The 9,222-nt window shown below is 31.5% G+C and overlaps 1 long non-coding RNA gene across 1 annotated transcript; it reads right to left on the reverse strand.

The window, feature by feature from the left end:
* Positions 1–2,495: 2,495 nt before the first annotated feature.
* On the reverse strand, positions 2,496–6,674 carry LOC130054371 (uncharacterized). Its single transcript, XR_008802681.1, has 2 exons — positions 6,212–6,674; positions 2,496–2,718 (listed from the first exon to the last, which is right to left on the reverse strand). It is a non-coding gene; the product is annotated as an uncharacterized LOC130054371 (long non-coding RNA).
* Between the last annotated feature and the right edge of the window lie 2,548 nt (positions 6,675–9,222).

Consider the following 9,222-nt stretch of genomic DNA (forward strand, 5'->3'; position numbering starts at 1 on the left):
AATTAACCAGGTGTCGAGTTGACTTGTACCCATGATGAGTACCTTAACGTTTGAAGTAAGTTTATAATAGCTTGGGAGAAATCAAACAATTAGAATTAACAACAGATGCAGATTATAGATAATTATAGTACGTCAGCCGTAGACCAAGCTAATACTCTCCCTACCAAACGCTTACTTGCTTCCGCTGAAATTATATATTTTACATGTACATAAAGTTGATGATGAATTTGATCCCAAACATTTGATTTTCACTAAAATATTTCGTCTAGCATAAAAAAGTGTGTTTATGTGAACGCGTCTTTTTGGTCTGTGATGTATATATATACTATCTATAAGAAATTTATCAAATTTTGCTAATACACCTCTTGGATTTAGACCAAAGATAATAATTGTAAACATGTATGATATGAAGGGGAGAGTTATATTAAGAGAGGGATTGAGTTGTCTTGAGGGCGAGTTTTCTTAGGGGCGAGCTGTCCCGAAGAGGGGGCGAGTTGTCTTGAGGGCGAGTTGTCTTGGGGGCGAGTTGTCCTGATACCTTGCAATTACGTAGAAAATCCAATTAAGTACTGTCAGTACCGGCGATGATTGTGAAATAGTGAAAAGTTCAAGAAGTTAAAGTCATTTAAAGTCTTACTGTCGTGCCATGAGGGTCTTTTCTTCTCTTGTCTTGGGGGGGGGGTAATATTCAATTGTTTATAACATAAGCAAATAGAGAAATTGGGATGAGTGCTCTCTTCCACTTTCATTTATAATGCTAGTTAGGGTAAAGACAGAACTGCAAACATGTATCGATGGATAATTTGTATATATATCAATCCCCCTTCCTCCCCGAATTACGAAATCAAAGGTAAGGTTTGGTAGTAAGTAGTAATTAAGTCCCCCTTCCCCCCGAAGTAAGAAATGAAGAATTTTTTTCGAACACAGGAGAGTAGGCAAGTCACAGGACAAAAGAATGTTTTTCTTGTCAAGGATTTTTAACAAATTAAATCATCTTTAGCATTGGTTACAAAAACTGAATATTTTGGATTGAAAATAAAATTGGTGAAGAAAATATGTGTGATTCCCCCACTTACAATATAATTGCGACTTATATAAACTGCACAAAATAATGTAACACATTACAAGTAAATAGTCAATGTCACAGAAAAAAATGAAATTGAAATTATTGTTAGACATTATTACTACGCTTCTATGGTTGCCGTTTTTAAATTTATTCCTCTTTAAAGATATCACATAGATTTTATAAGCTATCTTATAAAACTTACAAGATTTCTTATAAATCGTATAAGATATCCTCTAAAGTTTATGAAATATCTTAATTGTATCCTTTATAATTGGATGTTTGATAAAAGATCGGATATATTTTATATTTATTTCTTAACAATATATGTCATATATTTTATGAGATATCTTATAAAACATATGTAATGTATTATAAGATATCTCAAACTTAAAAAGATATCTTATATATTTTATAAGATATCTAAAAAAAAAACGAGTTTTTATAAGATATCTTGTAAACTTTATAATGTATCATATGAATTTACTTTAATAAGGTAGCTCATAAAACACATCAGATATCTTGCATGTATTATAAAGTTATGAGATATGTTTTTTTTAAAATTGTTTATGATATATCTTATAAGATATGCAAGATAATTTATAAAGTTTATGAGAAATCTTATAAAACATTTAAGATATCTTTTGTTTTATAAGATATCAAATTAAAATATATTTAAGATATCTTCTATTTTTATAAGATATCTCATAAACATTATAAGATATCATGTTTGATATACAAGATATCTTATAAATCTTATGAGAAATCTTACATAATTTATAATATATCTTAGATATTTTATAAACTGTAAATTGTATGAGATATCTTATCAGATTTATTAGATATCTTATCAAAAATAGGAGTATTTCATAAATTATATACGAAATCCTTATAGGAATAGATATAAATATGGCGTACCATACACCTCACTTAGGAAGAAGCTAGAATAGCAGGATTTATACAAAGTATATGAATGTATACATATTTTCTACATATCTTAAGAAATATCTGTGAAAAGCCTATTATGCATTTTCTTGTCTGTTTTCATAAATTTAAAACTTCACGTAACAATTTTACTCTTCATGCTAAAGTAATTCGTCAGCAAATGTGAATCATTACTACGGCTGTGCTCTGCATTGAATGCAAGCAGGTAGTTATAGTTATTCAGTATTAAAGTTGGTTAAGAAGTACCATGTACAAGTTATACTGCTCATAAATGGAAATAGAATGGTTGAAAATTTCCCACATATATTGAAATATACATAGTTTTCTTATCTATATGTATTGATCAGATAGTAGGACAATGTTACACCAATGTATCTGCATAAAAGTTTTTTTTTTAGCCATAAACATTAAAGAAACTGAACATTTAGAGTGGAAAATCTCTACAGTATGTCTATATATATATAACATCAGATGCTGAAATTTTATAAAATTTAATTCAATATCAGTATATATACATGTATACATTTCAAAGTTATAACAAGTTCTTAAAAATTCTTGGAAGTTATCTTTATAACTTTTTGTCTGTGACTTGCACTTTAGATTATCCCTGGCCAGATTATGTACGGGATTTGAAGGTAGATCATGGTGTAAACTGATGAATTCATTTCGGATTGTGCACTGCACATCAGCTATTTCCTCAAAATGAATATCTGAAAGAAACAAAATTCACAACGATCAATATAAGCTATCTGAAATTTATTTTGCAGTATGAAATATGAATACTAATTCCTTGTTTTTACGTCCGTCGAGAATTTTTCACTCATATTGAGACTTCACCAGCTGTAGATGAGAAACCACATAATTAGAAGTTTAGATCTATGCTTAGCGCTCAGGACCGTAACGGTGAGGGTTCCTTAAAGTACCAACATAAAATGAGTTGCGTGATATAATATCTGTAAATCAACACATCATAATGTACTAATTTGGACCCGTCCTAAAGTTAAAACCCTGGGGTTGCAAAATTCACAATGTTGGTGCATCCTTTTTTGCTTTTCCTAATTATGCACGGACTTTTTATACTGTACCAGCAGACTTACAGAAATCGTTCAAATGATAAAGACAACACTCACCTTGGAATCAAAGTCCCTACCCCTGCAATCATAAAATCAATTCAAAGTTTGGTAAAGGCCTGCCTTCATTACTCCTAATTATCTATTCAGTTTCAATTTAGTATCAATAGCATTAAAGACAAGAGGCCCATGGGCCACATTGCTCGCCTGAATTACCTTGGCCCATATTTAGATATTGTTCTTGCATATTTTCATGTAAAGCTTTGATCCCTATTGTGGTCCCAACCTACCCCCGTAACCATGATTTTTACCAACTTGAATTTACACTATGTCCGGAAGCTTTCATATAAATTTCAACTCTTCTAGCCCAGTGGTTTTTGAGAATATTTTTAAATGACCTTAACATTTTTTTTTTTACATATTTGTGTTTATCTCCCCTTTGAAGGGGACATGACCCTTCATTTGTATAAATTTGAATCCCCTTCACCCAGGGATGCTTAGTGCCAAGCTTGATTGAAATTGGTCTATTGGTTGTGGAGAAGATGAAAATGTGAAAAGTTTACGACAACTCCAACGACAACAACTACGACGAATAACGGACAAAGAAGTAGAGACATTTTCTATAGTTATCTGGGCCAGAAAATAGATTATTTCAGTAGGAGTCCCAAAATCTGGCATTCAAATAAGGAATATATAAGCAAATCCAAAGTACATTTAATTTGATCCAAAATTGCTTTGTGTTGTATGACAGGAGCGTGAAGTTGGCATAAAATTGCCAAAAAATGCAAAAATCAATGAAAATTTTCAAAAATTCATGGGGTTTTCCTTTTAGAAAACATACAGCCCATAAGTCGAGCAAATTTATATTCAAACACATTTTTCATCTTCTCTTAATACACAATATATATTAATTTCATTTTGCTCGAAGGATGGGCACACCTTTTCCTAAGCAATAATCTAGATGAAATTTAACAGTTATCAAGCTCTTTTTGAAAAAAGGCGGGAAGAACTCTTATTCATAACGTAATAATGCTATAAAATAAGAAATAACTTTGATTTAAGTTGAGATAGTATATTTGGCATGTATTTAACTTATTCAAAACACAGATCAAGCTTGATTCAAGACACATTTAAATCGGAGAATTTTTGGGGGCCTTTTTATGTACACAATCGTACCTTGTTCTTTCAATCAGAAAAAAAATATCTAAATGCTTCACACATATACACCATATATACTATATTATTATAATCAATTTCATTTTGAAACATTATATATATTCTTCTCGATATCAAGAAAGTTCACTGCTTCTAATAAAATGTAAGAATATCTGGATCAATGCATATCATATTGAAAGACACTTAGCTCTTAGAAAGAACTGCATAGTTGATGTAAAATGGAAATTGTTTAAAAACTGATTATATATCACAATGTGCATGTATAAGAAGATTATGGGCATAAATGCTACATCAGCATGTAATTTGTACACGAATATATATTTGTACTGATTTTGTGAACAAAATCTTATGACTTTTAGATTGTGCACAGGGTGAACAGAACAACATAGCCATTGTTGGCAATTTTTTACTTTTTAATTTTTTTTCCCTTATTTTTATGTTTTTGTTCAGCAGCCAGAGTAATTTTACCTCTCTCTTCTTTATCTTTACTTCTATCCTTTGTATGATAGTCTATCATAAGTGTGAAAGCGTTCGTGTAAATAACATTGAGTCACCATACCCGCTGGTCAGGTTGGATGTAGAGACATTTGTAAAAATCCTGACTAAAAGAATTAAATAAATGTGTTGAATAAAAAAAAAACAGAATTTATTTTCTATATATAAATTAGTATGTAAAATTTTGATCCCATATTGTGACCCCATCCTATCTCTTGGGGCCATGATTTTAACAAACTTGAATCTGCATTATGTCAGGACGCTTTCAGGTAAATCTCAGCTTTTCTGGCTCAGTGGTTCTTGAGAAGAAGATTTTTAAAGATTTTCCCTATATATTTGTATGTAAAACTTTGATCCCCTATTGTGGCCCCATCCTATCCCAAGGGGTCATGAGTTTCATAGATTTGAATCTACACTATGCCAGGAAGCTGACATGTAAATATAAGCTTTTCTGGCTCAGTAGTTCTTGAGATAAAGATTTTTAAATCACCTCACCCTATTTTTGTGATTATCTTCCTTTTAAAGGGTGACAAGTTTGGATGAAATTAAAACTATGGTTCTGAAGAAGAAGTCGAAAATGTTGCACAGATGGACTGATGACAGCACAAAGTGATCAGAATTGCTCTTTCGAGATTTCAGCTCATGTGAGCTAAAATGGATTTGGAATTTTTCTATGCTATGTGATTTATTTCTATCTACGCTGTATATACACTGTGCCTATTTTACCAGAAAGAAAAGTCTTATAACTTTATATATATATATTATATATTTTTAAAAACATATATTTGATATAATATACATTTTATAGACGAGAAACAAAAATACCGCAATAACAATTTGAAACTAGAGCTTGTTTTAGGAAAAACAAATGTCTGCCCAGCTCTCTAACTTGGAAGTTCTCCTTATGAAACTCCCCTTATTGTACTGCATGGTATGGAGGAGAAAGCAGGAACAGGAGCATAAACATTATGGACTCTGATAAGCCATATAGTAGTGTTCACTAACGATTTTTTACCCTTCACCCCTAAGACCCATTATAACTTTTAAGAAAACAATTGGATTTCCCTGTCCCTACAATTTGCCTATCTGCAAATGGCATTGAAGTATTGTAAAAAGTTTCTAGTCTATCCGATAATCCATATCGTCGGAGAAGCATTCACAAGCTATTTAAACATCTTCCATCCCTCTTAGATACACTATAATTTTTAGGAAATAATTGGATCCTCCCATCCCAACAATATGCACATTTACAGATTGCAATGAAGCATTGTACAAAGTTTCAAGTCTGTCCGATAAGTCATAAAGGAGGAGAAGCGTTCGCAAGATTTTGTGACAGACAGACGGACAGACAGAAAGTAAAAAACAATATGTCTCCCCTTGGAAGAGGGGAGACATAATAATCTAACTGTAACATTATGCTTCAAAAATACCTACGATTTATACTAACATACTGAATACTTACATTTTACACTATGACAGTGTACTATTTGTTGGTCAGCAATTAAAACATATATAAGATTGATCACTGTTCGTTATCTTCTAAAAGAAAAAAAAACCTCATGCAGTTATTCAGTATGCAACAAAAAATGTGATATTATGAAATTCCATGAAACAGTGTGTGTCATCTGCAAGTGTAATGTACTCAACAAAGACAGAAATACAGGCAAAGTGATAGCATAAGCAATAATGTATCTCTTATTATCTTAGGATCCGTGCTTCATGAAAATATTTCTAAGATCTGCTACATGTACAATTATTAGCTTTAGTTTCATAATCTTATTTTTTTTACTTGTATCTGATTAAAGTTTTCTGGTAGAAATTGTGTTTGTGCCTTTGTATGCATGTACATGATTTGTAAATGTATAGTTGTACTCCTAACTAGATTTTACATAATAAAACACTGAACACATTTTTCATAACTTCTGTTACATCTACATATACAACCATATAAAAGATGTTAAAATATAATAACAATTTTTAAGAAACATAGTTATCTACATACAGTATATATAGCTTGACCAAAACTTTAAGGACAGATCAAATGATTTTGCTTTGTAGGTGACAGAATAATCTACTGTAAAATCTTTAAAACATAATCATTACATTCAATTATAGGAAGATGATGTGATACCTTGACAAATCTAGGATTCCTTTGAAGAGCTCAATATAGCCTTGTTCAAAGGGTCAGGTGAATCACTCAAATTCCCCCAAAAGTACACTGCACAAATATGTATGATGATTTGGAATTAAGGCTAAACATATAAATTGCTGTGTTTCCTAAAACATTTAAGTTAAGATAATGGCAGGTTGGTTAAGGATAAAAAAAATTCCGCTTCTCTACGATGCACTTCCTTGTATGGAGGTGTACCGTAGACGAGTCGAATATAAGAAAAAATCTCTCGCTGTGACCTTCAATTCGACTTTTAGATATATCGATGACGTTTTGTCTATTAACAATGATAGCTTTCATTCATATGTCGATTTGATATATCCCTGTGAGCTCGAAATAAAGGACACCACAGAGTCGTCCTTTTCTGCTTCATACTTACATATTTTATTGAAAGTAGACATTAACGGCAAACTGACAACTCAACTGTATGACAAACGGGATGATTTCAGCTTCTCCATCGTCAACTTCCCACATTTATGTAGCAATATTCCATTATCACCTGCATATGGTGTTTATATATCTAAACTGATTCGATATGCAAGAGCTTGTTCTGGGTATAGTCAGTTTTTAAATCGAGGTAAGCTACTGACAAACAAGTTGATGGTACAGGGATTTCAACAGTCTCGATTGAAGTCAGCATTTCGCAAATTATATGGTCGTTATAACGATCTAGTTCGTCAATACAACCTCGCATTGGGTCAAATGCTGTCTGACGTGTTTCATACCGATTGTTAAGCCGTTCTTGCCACACTGATTTGACTGCGGATAACTCCGATTACCTGATCAGGATATGGGGCTCACGGCGGGTGTGACCGGTCAACAGGGGATGCTTACTCCTCCTAGGCACCTGATCCCACCTCTGGTGTGTCCAGGGGTCCGTGTTTGCCCAACTATCTATTTTGTATTGCTTGTAGGAGTTATGAGATTGATCACTGTTCGTTATCTTCACCTTGCATAGCAGTCTGTTTTTAATTCAGATTGGGATATGTAATTCATATCTTTTTCCTTTAACTATAAACTAAGCTTTAACATTCTGATCACAATCTCCATTTAAACATGTTTTATTGAACATGAGGGGCTCATTCTTAATGTCAATGCAACTTTTAGATTTAGTTTGATTAAATTTACATATTATAGATGAATTTGATTACAGATGTTAAGTCCCTCAAACAATGTTTCTTCAATTATCTCTTCAAAAATATATCTTTTAAAAAAACTACGGGTGGTATTTATATAATGCTTTTAAATTTTTAAAACTCAATCAGCATGCAGTATATTTGATCAGTTACAATTGTATTTAATTCACAATTCTTTTTGCAAATCTATTCAGTAAAATATAGCACAAATTAAAACATGTAAAATAATTAACACAGCTTTTCATTAAAGAGAGCTCACAAAATTCTTTACTTTAGGGTCAATAATATTCAGTGCACACTATGAGTCTTAACTTGCCCAAACTTTAAAACAAATCCATGTATGACCATGCAAAATGTCTTCTCCTAAATTTCTAGAACTGTTTCTGGCTCATGGCTCAATTTTGATTTCTGAAACTTAACTGTTTAATTATGTCAAGAAATGTAATACTATAAATGAAACGGCAAAAGTTTCTTACAGACAAAATATAGTTGATGTATATTTAAAAAACAATATTTAATTACAGTGTCATGCAATGTAAACCTAATATTGTGGATTTAATATTTGATTTAAGATTTTAATTTTTGTATATGTCGTCCTCTAATGTAGGATACAATCCTGCATTGGATAAAGGGAGGATCCAATAAAATAGAATCCACTGCCCCCTGGTGTCCTTTGCAGTTTTGTGATCAACTTTTGAAATTATAACTGGTACATATTTGTATAATATGCTATGGCAATGGTATACATGCATTGTACTACATCTAGTCATGTTCGAATTTCCTTTTATTATTGCTTTCCCTCCACTTACAATCCATAATTATCACCAAATCATATAATATAAGGAAAAGTTAAAAATTTTCATTGCATATGTACCAACTGATTATCATACAAATACATGTTATGTACTTTTCATTAATTCTAATTTTCTGAGGTGTGGTGTATGCATCAATGAGTTTAATTAAGAAAATATTTACGTTTCAAAAAATTATGAATGGTTAGTATACACCCCCACCCCAATAGATCCAATGAATAAAATTTACTTTCTTCATAAAATGAATTCACTTTATTTAATGATTATGTTTATACTGTTAAATCAGGAAAACGATTATGTTTCCACCAAAGAAATATTAAGTTTAGAAGTTTTAAAATACTTGCAATGCATCTGT

The sequence above is a fragment of the Ostrea edulis genome, chromosome 4 (assembly GCF_947568905.1).
Source record: "Ostrea edulis chromosome 4, xbOstEdul1.1, whole genome shotgun sequence".
In the NCBI taxonomy this organism is placed as follows: Eukaryota; Metazoa; Mollusca; class Bivalvia; order Ostreida; family Ostreidae; genus Ostrea; species Ostrea edulis.